The sequence below is a fragment of the Quercus suber genome, unplaced genomic scaffold (assembly GCF_002906115.3).
Source record: "Quercus suber isolate HL8 unplaced genomic scaffold, Cork oak 2.0 scaffold_4, whole genome shotgun sequence".
NCBI lineage: Eukaryota > Viridiplantae > Streptophyta > Magnoliopsida > Fagales > Fagaceae > Quercus > Quercus suber.
In genome coordinates, this window is record NW_027069470.1 from 2,255,632 (window position 1) to 2,270,115 (window position 14,484).

Sequence of the window (14,484 nt, forward strand, 5' to 3'; positions counted from 1 at the left end):
TATTCAACGTATTTATTCTCTTGGCATGGGAGATTCCAGATTTCAAAGATGAACTCGAGGACGAGTTTGTTTCAAGTGGAGGGGTCTGATGTAGGACACAATTTACTATTTAATTATTATAATTTATTATTTTTGGTATTTTTATGTAAAAAACGTTATTTTATGTTTAGGTGATTTATTTCATTGTTTTTAGGTGCATTTAATGCTTTTAAGGTCAAATTTGATTCCTGTTATGATTAGGTATCAATTAGGAGTTATTTTATATTATATTTTCTTGTCTGTCAAGTTTTAAGGAGCCCTTAAATAGTCTCCTAAGTTTGTAAACGTTTTTCATAGTTTATTATCAATAAAAATTCAGACTTGTGTCTATTGTGTTCTCTGGTGGATTCCAGACCTATCACCTTGTGGATTCAAGGAACCCCTCGTGGATTCGAGGTTTACTACCCAGGAATTAATAGTTTAGTTTCTGTTCCATCAAAAGAGCATCATGTGTGCTTTTCTTCAGGCTTCCGCGATATCAGTTATCTGATTCAATTCTCCTAGCAATATTACCTTTTGCCAATTTTGACTCTGTTACACAATGGGAAATCAAATACTTCACCACATCAACCCAGTTGAAAATCCAAAGATGGAGTTTAATAAAATCAAAGAAATTAATCTATGAGAAAATTATTAGCAAATAAACAAAAGAAAGGAGATAGTACCAGTGAGTGAGTTGTTGAGTTGAACAATTACAGCACCCAAAAGTTTTAATTAACTCCCAATTCTAACAAGCAGGTTTCTTTGCTTCTTCATTTGGTTCTTCTACATCTGAAATTTAATCACCAAGAAATACAGACGTTGAGAGAGAACAATGGAGAAGAAGAATTGGGCTTTTGGATTATTTATTTTTAATTCAAGGTTGGGAGTAAAATGATGACTTTTATATACCTGACTCTTCTTCTTGCCGAGACAAATCTCCTTTCAAATTGGGAATGTGAGAAATTTTATGCCAATCTTCCCCGATTTGCTTCTTGCATCTTTTCAGTAAGATGGGACATCCTATAATACTTAGTATTTGCAAAGAGGTAAGGGCACCGAATTCTTCTGGCAATGATTCCAATTTAGGGCATTCCCAAATATGTAGTGTTTGCAAAGAGGTAACGGCACCGATTCCTTTTGGCAATGATTCCAAATTACGGCAATCCCAAATTTCAAGTGATTGAAGAGATATAAGTTTGCTTATCCACTCCGGTATAGCTATCAAACTAGGACACCACCAAATTTTGAGATTTTGTAGAGAGCTGACATATTGAAGTCCCATTGGGAGAGAGACCAAGTTCGGAGATTGTTTGAATTCCAAAGAGAGAAGGGTCCTAAGTCCTTGGCATTTCATCTCATCCCAATCATTGGATAAATCAACCACGTTAGAAAAAACTTCCAAATGTTGAAGTGCCGTAAGATATCATGTGCCTTGAGGAAGAGGATATTCAGATAGAGATAGAGTACGGAGAGAAATGAGATTTGGTAGGCACTCCTCTGGAAAAGCTTCTTCCATTTCACTTAAACTCATGTCACTTAATTTGGAGAGAGGGGCAACAATTGTAGAAGAAGAAGAAGAATCTATTGATGGTAGATTCCCTGAAGTCTTGTAGTTCATCATCATCCTCTCCAATGACTGCTTCAAGCTACACTCATGTAGGCTCAAACTTTCGAGATATGGAAACAAAGGAAAGGAAGTCAGCTGAGGGCTATTCATAATTGATAAGTTGGAAAGACGAGGAAATGAAGGAAGAGAATCCCTCCTTCCCCGCCACCATCCCTTTAAATTAGGGCAAAACCAAATATTGAGTTTCTCCAAAGATGGGTAGAATAAAGAATCACTGTTATCTCTCTCTGAATCTAATGTGCTCCAAAGAATCCAATCCCTCCAAATGGATAATTTTGAGAGAAGGCAATTGGTCCAACGGTGGAAGATAATGGCATTTTTACATGAATCTAATTCAAATCGGACAAGATTTGTGAGCGACACAAGCCAACGTGGAAATATCACTCCCCCGTTCCACCTTAGACTCAATGCTTTGAGATTTATATGTGGTTGCAAGGCTTCCAATGACATGTCATCATAACCAGCACTCGTCTCATCAATGTCTTCTTCTACCCAATTTAAGTTCAACCTATCATCAATGTCTTCTTCTTCATCAATGTCTTCTTCTTTCCAATTTAAGTCCAAGCTATCAAGACGTTGTTTCTCTTTCAAATTTGCATCCTTATACTTTAATGCGGCATCTTTTCCGTGTTTGAGAAAGTCAATTGACAAATTTCCTCTTAGCTCATTTAGCCTGGCAAGTTCCGTCAATCAACCACTACTCCTAGGCACTGAATCAATCCTACCCTCACTCGTCACAAATCTTGACAATGTTTGTACATTAGTCAATTGGCCTAGTCCATTTGGCATATGAGTCAAACTCCAATACCCATCAAACTCAAGAAACCTGAGGTTGATTAATTTGTTAATATCTTTCGGCAATTCTTTAAGGTTTCCACACCCAAAGAGTTTAAGTGTTTGCAAATTGTACAACTTGACAATAGAATTAGGAAGCATCTCAATACCTCCATTCTCAGAAAGATCAAGATATCTTAGATGCTTCAACTTTTTGATAGAACTTGGAATTGTTTTAATCCCCATGTTATGCATATCCAACAAGTGTATGAACTTAAAACTTGCAATAATTTCACTATAAGTTGAATCATTTGATTTTATGTTAAGATACTTTGATTGACATGGCAAAAGAAATGTTCTTATCCTTCTTGCTTTACATAATGAGCTCAAAATTTCCGATGATGAGTACAATTTATCTTCAAATGACACATGACGACTTTTCTCTTTAATGACTTTCACTTTTGAATTAATGGTGGTGCAATCTAATCCTGTTACTTGTATTGCTAAATCATGCATGAGATCATGTATCTTGAATTTTGAAATATTGCCAAGTTCATCTTTTTCAACTTCATGAAAGAATGATCTCCAATAAGCTTGGGTTTATGTTGTAACCGTGAAAAAAATTAGGTTTGACAAAGGGATTGGGCTTGGGCTTTATAGAGGAATTAAATGTATAAGAAGTGGACTTTAAAGTGGAGATAAGGCTGTAAATAATTTTAGTTTTATTAGTATTTTAAAATTAGTAAAAACTATTTTAAAATTAAATGAAAAATTCAAAAAAGAGGTTGGGAATGACATGGCTGCTGACGTGGCTCAATGTGAGCGTAGCAACATTAATTGCTACGCTTCAGCTTTTAGTAATATATAGATATGCATGGATATATAATTTTATAAGTATTGGGTGAGAAATGGAACTAGTATATACTTCTACATGTATGGTTTCTCTATTTATTTGGGGTTACAATGGTAAGCAATATATTCAGTGCTTTAGTATGACTTTACAGTTGTTGAAATCCTAACTTTTCTCTCGAGTATACACATTCCCAAGAGTTGTATGTCATTTTAGTACACATGTAGATAGCCAGCTACCCTGTGTGGCTGAAAGTTAAGATCTTCTATAAGTTCCACCAAGAAACTCTAATCTTATAAAAGATGCTACTCTACAAGGCTTTATCTGTTTCTTAAAATTGTTTATGTTTTTACCATCTACTTACTGCTCTCTCTCCGTATTACTAATCTTATAAAATATGCACTCTACAAGGCTATATTTGTTCTTGATTTTTTTATGTATCCCAGTTAGCTAATGCATTGTTGTTTGGACGCTGCCAAGTAACAGTTCCATTTTCCAATCCCATGTGCAGCACTTTCAAGAAGAGGGCTCCAAAGGTCATAAAGGAAATCAGGAAGTTTGCCTAAAAGGCTATGGGAAAAACTATTGTCAGGGTGGATGTTAAGCTTAACAAGCATGTCTGGAGTCGTGGGATTCGGAGTGGGCCAAGGAGAGTTTATGTCTATATTGCGCATAAGAGAAATGATGAATAAGTGCTAGGAGGATTTTTTCTCACTAGTCACTGTTGCAGAGATCCCTCCAGAGAGCTTAAAGGGATTGGGTACCAAGGTCATTGAGGAAGAAGATTGAACTAGCCTACTTCCCTAGGTCATAGTTAGGATGCTCCAATGTTGGCCACATATTTCTTGTTTCCAAGATATTTTTGTTTGGCTTTGGATTTTCTCTGGAATATCTCCTATGGAGAGAACTATTATGGAATTTTATTTGATCTACTTGCCTGTTTAAAGTTATCTGTCGTTCATTGAGACCTAATTAATCGTTTTATGTTATATTTGCATGGCCTCTGCATCTGAATTTGTAGCCAAATTCCAATGTTGTATTATTGTGAAAGGCTTAACTCAATATTTTCAGATGCTTATAAGCTATTAGAAGATAATAAAAAAGATAAGAAATTACTTACAGTTGCATCAGAACATTCCAAAAATAAAGCTCATGGACTCCGAGAGGTTCTTGAGAAAAAGATTCATGAGGTTGAGGAAGGAAGAAAATTAGGAGCTCAATTACGGCAACAATTGATTGGGATAACACTGAAATATCAAAGAACAAACAACAGTTGAAGGAGTATGGGAAAGAGAAGAACCTGGTTGTGGACAAAATAATTGGTTAAAAATTGACAATTAATGAATTGATTATAAATCATGGACGTAAGAGCAGTGAGGTAGAAGAAGGAAGGGATTCAATAACTTCACCTGGTAAGTCTCTATTGCATTTTCTTTTATGTTTGGTTTCATTATCATTTGGTGATTGATTAACTGTGGTGAAAATATAATAATCTTGTGGATTACTTAATTGAGCCCAATTAATAATTCCTCTGAATAATTAACATAGGGGTCTAAACCAGGATTTTCACTTGGTATTAGGGCATTTAGAATGAATAGAGGTCTAAAACATTTTTTTTTATTTTTTTATTTCTATAATTGTAAATCATAAGTAGTTGCAATAAGTTTGGTGAAGTTTTTGATGATCTTCTGGCACTTCACAAGTTCCTAATTTGTTTGAATCTACTAATTTTGTTAATGTGTGATTAAATTCAGCTTAGACTAATTTGGTCGGTTCAGCTTAGATTCATAATTGCCTATTTTACGATTATAGTATAATGATTAAATTCATTCTACATAATGGCTTCAATTTTTGGACAAGTGGCAGTTTATCATTTGATATGAGGTGTTCCAGACCAGTAGTTTATCATGGTATCAAAATAGATGTTGTGTACAAATTATATCAAATGCTTTCATTGCTTCTTAACTTTTGTCTATTGCCTGGTAATATGTAGAATTTGGAAACAAACTTTCAGATACTTCTGAAGTGAAAAACATCTATTTTAGTGTCCCCATTGCATCAAATTTTCCCTCCAATGTAAAATCTGCCACATTAGCTGGTCCAAATCTGCATCCTGTTGGAGAGATACATGGTCACATCAATGCCTTGTGGAAAAAGTTGATGAGCTCGAAGATGAGCTTAGAAGAAAGAGACAAAAAGTAGTAGAGAAAATTTAGTCAAAAAGATTGATTGGCTTGCCTTGGAAATTTCAGATAATCTACAGCTATTGAGAGAGAATAAAAAAACATAAGGAATTACTTATGGCCAAATTGGAATATTTTGAACATAATGCTAGTAAACTCCAACCGGAGCTTCAGTAAAGAGCCATGAGCTGGATGAGAGAAGAAAATTACAAAACCAATTATTTTCAAAAGATTGATTCAACTAACTCTGATATGTTAAAGTACAAAGAGCAGTTAGAGGATAGTGAGAAAGAGAAGAAGCTGCTTGCGGACAAGATAATCGGTTTGGAAAGGAAAATTAATGACTTACAGAAAAACCATGGAGGAAGGATCAGTGGGGCGTAAGCCTGTTAGCTCTGGTGAATTTCATTATTAGACACCTTCAGTTGATTTTGTGACTTATAATGTTATGGCATTGTCATTGCAAATTTGAACTTTTAAACATTCCACAGCCATGGTGCTTGCTGCATTGAAAATCATTATCAAATGATGTATATTTTGAAATGCGGTGTTTTCAAAATGAAATTTTGAGCTTTGTGTTTTTTTCCTCCTTAACCCTTCTTAGATCAATTGTAGAGAAACCAAAGTGAGTAAAAAACCTTTTTTTTTTAAATGGTTTAAAATTTAAAGCTGAGATGTCAAAGTTTACTTAAAGTAGACACAACCATGTTTTTATGTCCAGTTTCAGATTCTTCCTAGAACCATATTACCAATATGGAATTGAAGCAATAGTATACTTGTACAATGAGCTGATTCCTATGGCATGGTTATCTGATTCAATTCTCCTAGCAATATTACCTTTTGCCAATTTTGACTCTGTTACACAATGGGAAATCAAATACTTCACCACATCAGCCTGGTTGAAAATCCAAAGATGGAGTTTAATAAAATCTAAGAAATTAATCTATGAGAAAATTATTAGCAAATAAACAAAAGAAAGGAGATAGTACCAGTGAGTGAGTTGCTGAGTTGAACAATTGCAGCACCCAAAAGCTTTAATTAACTCCCAATTCTGATGAGCAGGTTTCTTCGCTTCTTCATTTGGTTCTTCTGCATCTAAAATTTAATCACCAAGAAATACAGACGTTGAGAGAGAACAATGTAGAAGAAGAATTGGGCTTTTGGATTATTTGTTTTTAATTCAAGGTTGGGAGTAAAATGATGACTTTTATATACCTGGCTTTTCTTCTTGCCGAGACAAATCTCCTTTCAAATTGGGAATGTGAGAAATTTTATGCCAAGCTTCCCCAATTTGCTTCTTGCATCTTTTCAGTAAGATGGGACATCCTATAATAATTAGTATTTGCAAAGAGGTAAGGGCACCGAATTCTTCTGGCAATGATTCCAATTTAGGGCATTCCCAAATATGTAGTGAAACGTTTCTCCATTGGGCACCGAATTCTTCTGGCAATGATTCCAATTTAGGGCATTCCCAAATATGTAGTGTTTGCAAAGAGGTAACGGCACCGATTCCTTTTGGCAATGATTCCAAATTACGGCAATCCCAAATTTCAAGTGATTGAAGAGATATAAGTTTGCTTATCCACTCCGGTATAGCTATCAAACTAGGACACCACCAAATTTTGAGATTTTGTAGAGAGCTGACATATTGAAGTCCCATTGGGAGAGAGACCAAGTTCGGAGATTGTTTGAATTCCAAAGAGAGAAGGGTCCTAAGTCCTTGGCATTTCATCTCATCCCAATCATTGGATAAATCAACCACGTTAGAAAAAACTTCCAAATGTTGAAGTGCCGTAAGATATCATGTGCCTTGAGGAAGAGGATATTCAGATAGAGATAGAGTACGGAGAGAAATGAGATTTGGTAGGCACTCCTCTGGAAAAGCTTCTTCCATTTCACTTAAACTCATGTCACTTAATTTGGAGAGAGGGGCAACAATTGTAGAAGAAGAAGAAGAATCGATTGATGGTAGATTCCCTGAAGTCTTGTTGTTCATCATCATCCTTTCCAATGACTGCTTCAAGCTACACTCATGTAGGCTCAAACTTTCGAGATATGGAAACAAAGGAAAGGAAGTCAGCTAAGGGCTATTCATAATTGATAAGTTGGAAAGACGAGGAAATGAAGGAAGAGAATCCCTCCTTCCCCGCCACCATCCCTTTAAATTAGGGCAAAACCAAATATTGAGTTTCTCCAAAGATGGGTAGAATAAAGAATCACTGTTATCTCTCTCTGAATCTAATGTGCTCCAAAGAATCCAATCCCTCCAAATGGATAATTTTGAGAGAAGGCAATTGGTCCAACGGTGGAAGATAATGGCATTTTTACATGAATCTAATTCAAATCGGACAAGATTTGTGAGCGACACAAGCCAACGTGGAAATATCACTCCCCCGTTCCACCTTAGACTCAATGCTTTGAGATTTATATGTGGTTGCAAGGCTTCCAATGACATGTCATCATAACCAGCACTCGTCTCATCAATGTCTTCTTCTACCCAATTTAAGTTCAACCTATCATCAATGTCTTCTTCTTCATCAATGTCTTCTTCTTTCCAATTTAAGTCCAAGCTATCAAGACGTTGTTTCTCTTTCAAATTTGCATCCTTATACTTTAATGCGGCATCTTTTCCGTGTTTGAGAAAGTCAATTGACAAATTTCCTCTTAGCTCATTTAGCCTGGCAAGTTCCGTCAATCAACCACTACTCCTAGGCACTGAATCAATCCTACCCTCACTCGTCACAAATCTTGACAATGTTTGTAGATTAGTCAATTGGCCTAGTCCATTTGGCATATGAGTCAAACTCCAATACCCATCAAACTCAAGAAACCTGAGGTTGATTAATTTGTTAATATCTTTTGGCAATTCTTTAAGGTTTCCACACCCAAAGAATTTAAGTGTTTGCAAATTGTACAACTTGACAATAGAATTGGGAAGCATCTCAATACCTCTATTCTCAGAAAGATCAAGATATCTTAGATGCTTCAACTTTTTTATAGAACTAGGAATTGTTTTAATCCCCATGTTATGCATATCCAACAAGCGTATGAACTTAAAACTTGCAATAATTTTACTATACGTTGAATCATTTGATTTTACATTAAGATACTTTGATTGACATGGCAAAAGAAATGTTCTTATCCTTCTTGCTTTACATAATGAGCTCAAAATTTTCGATGATGAGTACAATTTATCTTCAAATGACACATGACGACTTTTCTCTTTAATGACTTTCACTTTTGAATTAATGGTGGTGCAATCTGATCCTGCTACTTGTATTGCTAAATCATGCATGAGATCATGTATCTTGAATTTTGAAATATTGCCAAGTTCATCTTTTTGAACTTCATGAAAGAATGATCTCCATAGCAAATCCATGAAATACTCATGACCAACATCTTCCGGACATTGCTTTTCGTCACACAATGTGATGAACCCCTGTGCCATCCACATATTAATCAAACTTGATTTGTCAATCTTGTAATCCTTGGGAAATAGACTACAATAAGCAAAGCATTGCTTCAAGTGTGACACGAGATGATCGTAACTCAACTTTAATGTCGGTAAACTGTCACTTTCATTCTGATGTATTTTTGAAAGTTCATTGGTTTTGAATGATCTCCACTCTATTTCGGATTTTTTGAAATACAATAAACCACCTATTGTTCTAATTGCAAGCGGAACTCCCGCACACTTTTTTAAAATTTCCTTCCCAATTTCTACAAAGTTTGCATTCTTCAATTCTTCCTCCTCTTCAAACGCCATCTTCTTAAATAAAGACTAAGCTTGTTGTTCATCTAAACCCTTTTAACACATATGGTTGAATAGGTTGTGAAATCTTTGCCACGATTTCACTACCTGTAGTCACTAACCTTGCCATGATTTCACTACGTGTAGTCACTAAGATTCTACTGCCTCTTGTACCGCCCATTAAAATTTCTTTCAATTTACTCCATTTTTCGCGATCTTTGTTCCACACATCATCCAACACAAGGAAGTATCTCTTTCCATTAATTCCTTTTTCGAGATCACTGACTAATGTGTTCATTTGAAGGTCTTCTGGTTTCTTATTTTTTATACATTCCCAGATTTTCTCAACAATTATCTTTACATCAAAATTTTCAGAGACACACACCCACAATTTTAGCTCAAAATGGTTTTTGATTTCTTCATCATTGAAGACAAGTTGAGCAACTGCTGTCTTTCCTAGTCCTCCAATACCAACTATCGGAAGGACAGAAACATTCTCCTTAACATTGGGATTCAACAGAGATTCAATAATGGCCTTCTTATCATCCTCCCTCCCAATAACATCTTCAGCACGTACAAGAGAATGAGTCTCTCTTGCCTTATACCTGACTTGTTCCTCCTCAGAACGCTCATCTAAATGGAACTTCCTATCAGCTGCAATCGCATCAAACCTCTCCCTCATGGCCTTAACCTTATGACCCATTCTAAGACCATGTGCTAGCTGATTAGATTTGGAAAAGAAGATGCGTACCTCTTTGGCCTTCTTGTCCCGGGTCATCACTTCCCGTCGCAAGGCCTCAGTGGAGATTTCATCCAGCAAGTCATCCGCATCAAACATGGCGTCCTTAAGCCTTTGCAGCCACAGTTTGATCGCTTCACTGTCGTGTTGCCTCGCCTCTGCATCCGTAAGGACAGCTTTGATAGTGGAAACTGTCTCCTTGAGTTTGTTGATCTCGTCATTGACACCCCAGATGAGCGCAATCTCTTGGAGTGCAAGGTCGCCCGCTTTCCCGATGATTCCCTTAGCAACGTCAAACAGAACTCCTTCCGCCATTTCTTAATTAGTGAGAATTGAACGAATGCTATCTTTGTGAGAACTGAGACCTGGAGGGTAAGAGTAAGACCAGAATGATCTGTGATCTGTGTGATAAGGGATGGACTAGCAGATTTACCAAAAGATAAGACTCTGCTTTTTGAATGCTTGGATGATAAGGCTGCTTTTTGAATGCTTGGATACTAAGAAACGAACACCCCTGCAAAGTGGAAACGTGCAAAGTTACATCAAGATCATAATTTGGGCAAGGCATATTAATGGAAGAGTATGGACACATAGCCATATCTTGGAAGCATGATTTAATCAAAATCAAAATCAAATGAAGTGAAATATAATCATGGTATCAATGCTTATATAGCAATATCACTAAGTGCAAATAAAGTTTCTTTTAAACCTTCGCCATTATTGAAGCAACCGACACAGTAGTATCTTTTAAACTTTTTTTGGGTTAACGCAGTGGTTCTAGTATAGGTTGTTCGAAGTCGCAAGGCCCAGTTGGGTTGATTCAGGAAGGGCAAAAGCCTAGTCCCAAACATCTCTTAATGGGCTTGAGAGTTTTTGTTGAAAGACTTTGCACCTGAGTTTTCTACACTTATGTTTTGGTAGTACCAAGATAATCCACTTGGCAGTTTTCACATTTTAACATAGTTTTGATTATCAATCTGTGTACTAATAATACATGAGTTTAGCAAATTAGATAAGATGAATATTTGCACTAAATTTGGCTTGCTTTTATATATATCATTCTCCCTCTTTTGTCTTTCGGAATAAAAAATATAATTTCAAAAGGATAGCGATGGAAGCCAAAAATCTTACAACAATATATACAACTTTTTAATGGAAATTTCATAGATATTATATCACAAATAAAATTAACAAATTGACTTGCCAATAGGCTAATAACCACTTAACATCAGAAAATGAACAAGAAACCAAAACTGCATTCAAAAGGTGAGTATCTATCATTATTAGAATCAGCATATTTTTTTCAATGAATAACAAAACTAAACTTTATAAAGAGAAAGACAGATAGAGTTATTATCTCTTTCCAAAGGTTGATAAATTTGGCATGATAAATAGACCTCTTACATGTCATAAAATATTGTTTACAATTATAAAAATAATCTAAAATAAAAATAATATTTCTCTAATCATAATTTGTAATCATGAAAAAATATCATACCGGACCCAGCTTTAATTTTTGGTAAAAGCACCACTTTGGTTCATACATTTTGAGGTTATAGTCAATTCAGTCCTTACGATTAACTTACTAACAAAAAATGCCTATATAACTAATAAATTGTACTGTTGGCACACTTAAAGCTTAAGTGGCTAATAAAATGATTTAATTACTATTTAAAAATGGTATGTCAACCTCATAAAAATCCAAGTATGAAAAAAGTGAATAGCTAATTTTAAAGAAAAATAAAAATGAATCAAATAAATTAATCAACATAGCAATTTCATTTTTCTTTATAATTTCATTTTTTAGGCTCTTGGTTTGGACTTGGGTTCAAGAGAGAGGAGTCGGGCTATTACGTATGAGAAATTGAAAGAAAAATAAAATTGGTAAGTTGATTTTTTTTTCTTTAAAATTAGTAATTCAATTTTTTTTCTCTGACATGGATTTTTACGAGATTGACGTGGCATTTTTGCAAAAATATTTTCATATTCATCCGTTCAACATGGTCCACAATTTGGAATGTTGAGACATGGGAGCAAGGAATGGTAGTTTGTTTTAGAATCTTGAGTGGAATCAAAGGTAGTGGGACCCTTCAATGTTCAAGATAAGGAGAGAGAGATGGGCTCAATTTGAAGCTTCAAAAACCGCCGCATCTTCTTGATTCCAACAATATCTCTCTCTCTCTCTTTCTCTCTCTCTCTAGGAATATATAACGGACAAACAAGGCACACCCAAATGCACCTATTAAAAGACATACATACCCCCAGTATTTTCATCGAAAAAATGTCCTTACATGGACAGCACTGTCTTTTGCTCTTCTTATTCTGAGTCTGATAGTCCATAACTCAGAGACACTCACAGTCGGTGACATTGATGACACACATTCCAAAAAAAAAAAAAAAAAAAAAAAGAGAGAGAGAACAAACAAACAAATAAGATTTCTTAGAGGACAGAAAAGGAATGTAGTAGTATCATATTTATTTGTCTACTTAGATTCAATTATATATATTGGACCGAAACATTCTCTTTAATATTGGCATCCAACAGAGATCGAATAATAGCCTTCTTATCATTCTCCCTCCCTATAACAGCTTCAGCATGTACATGAGAGTAAGTCTGCTCTCTTGTCTTATACCGAACTTGTCTCTCCTCAGAACATTCTTCTAAGCGAAACTTATTCCTATCAGCTGCGATCGCATCAAACCTCTCCCTCATGGCCTTAACCTTATGACCCATTCTTGGTTAGATTTGGAAAAGAAGATGTGTACCTCTTTTGCCTTCTTGTCGCGGGTCATCACTTCCCGTCGCAAGGCCTCAGTGGAGATTTCATCCAGCAAGTCATCCGCATCACACATGGCATCCTTAAGCCTTTTCAGCCACAGTTTGATCGCTTCACTCATTTCACTGTTGTGTTGCTTCGCCTCTGCATCCAGAAGCACAGCTTTGATAGTGGAAACTGTCTCCCCAAGTTTTGTAATCTCGTCTTTGACACTCCAGATGAGCACGATCTCTTGGAGTGCTAGGTTGCCCGCTTTCCCGATGATTCCATTTTTCTTAATTAGTGAGAATTGAATGAATGCTATCTTTGTGAGAACTGAGAACTGGAGGGTAAGAGTAAAACTAGAACAATCTGTGATAGTGGGATGGACTATTCAGGTGGAATAAAAGAAAAGACCCTGCTTTTTGAGTGCTTCGATCGATGAAAGTAAGAACAAGTAGTTGTGGGGTACAAGGATGCGAATAAAACAAGCATAGTTCAAAGAAGGGAAAACACCCATTGGACCTCAGGACCGAAAAGAAAACCGTGTGGACAACAAGTGTTTCCTTTCCACTCTTCGCCATTATTAAAGCAACCTTTCATATACTCATGATGCACGCACCACTGTAGTTTTTAACTTCTATCTTTCAAACCTTTTTGGGTTCACACAGCAATTATATACAGTTTTTTTACGTGGAAATTGCTACAAAACACAAAAGCTTTTTTTTTACAAATAGTGATGCTGATGTAGTGACTAGTGAGTAGGTAAGTCCGAAATCACAAGGCCCACTTGGAGTTGTTCAGGAAGGGCAAAAGCTTAGTCCAAAACTTCTCTTGATGGGCTTGAGTGTGGCCTGTAACTTTCTTTTTTAAAGTTAAGTAAGGCCTATGTCCGAATTGCTTATGGGATGATCAGATGGCCTTTTTCACAGATTATCCACTTTCTTCTTTGTGGAAAGAGTTTGCACCTGATTTTTCCACACCTTTTGTTTTGTTAGAACCAAGATAATTGACTCTGCAGTTTTCACATTTTAACACAGATTTGCATATCATTTTGTGTTCTATACGTGAGTTTATCATATTAAATAAGATGAATATGTGCACTAAATTTGGCTTTGCTTATATATATAATATGTATAGACAGTCATTCTCCCTCTTTTGTCTTTTGGAACAAAAAATATAATTAGAGATTTATATCACAAATAAAATTAACAACTTAACTTGCTAATAGGCTAATACCCAATGACATTCTACCCTTATTTTTTTGATAATCTAATAGTTTGGGGAGAGTGAGAATTTGAATCCTGGATATGTTTGTTAGAAACATTAAAAAGTGTCAACTAATTAAACTATAAGGCATTCTATCTTTGTTAATAGCTATTGTTTGCATATTTGATCCCGTTTGTATAGGAGTGCAGAGTTAATTAAAAAAAATTATGTATTATTATTTATGAAGCATCATCCATGAGAGTAGTCATTGTGCTGTGCTGAGTTTATTCTCCGATTTATTTACTTAATATCTTTATTTTTAAGCAAAATAAGTTAATCCAATGAAACTAAACTCATCAACAATACTAGAAAGACCAAAGGACCAACATTGCTTCTATTCGCAGCCACAACTTTGTTAGTTTGTTTCTGTATGGTATAGAAGGATCTAATCAATGTGTCAATTAAAAGCTGCTTGCTTTAAGTCAAATATTGGTTTGTTATGACCAAGCACTTACAATACCAATTGTTAGGGCTAAGCACATATCTACTGCACCAAAAATTATAGCTGATGGTA

General features: G+C 35.5%; 1 long non-coding RNA gene and 1 pseudogene across 1 annotated transcript; both read right to left on the reverse strand.

Moving 5' to 3' along the window:
- Positions 1 to 179: 179 nt before the first annotated feature.
- Positions 180 to 3,001, reverse strand: LOC112009533 (uncharacterized). Its single transcript, XR_010628212.1, has 3 exons — positions 931 to 3,001; positions 705 to 810; positions 180 to 570 (listed from the first exon to the last, which is right to left on the reverse strand). It is a non-coding gene; the product is annotated as an uncharacterized LOC112009533 (long non-coding RNA).
- A 4,544-nt stretch (positions 3,002 to 7,545) lies between these two features.
- Positions 7,546 to 13,238, reverse strand: LOC111989889 (putative disease resistance protein RGA3; annotated as a pseudogene).
- Between the last annotated feature and the right edge of the window lie 1,246 nt (positions 13,239 to 14,484).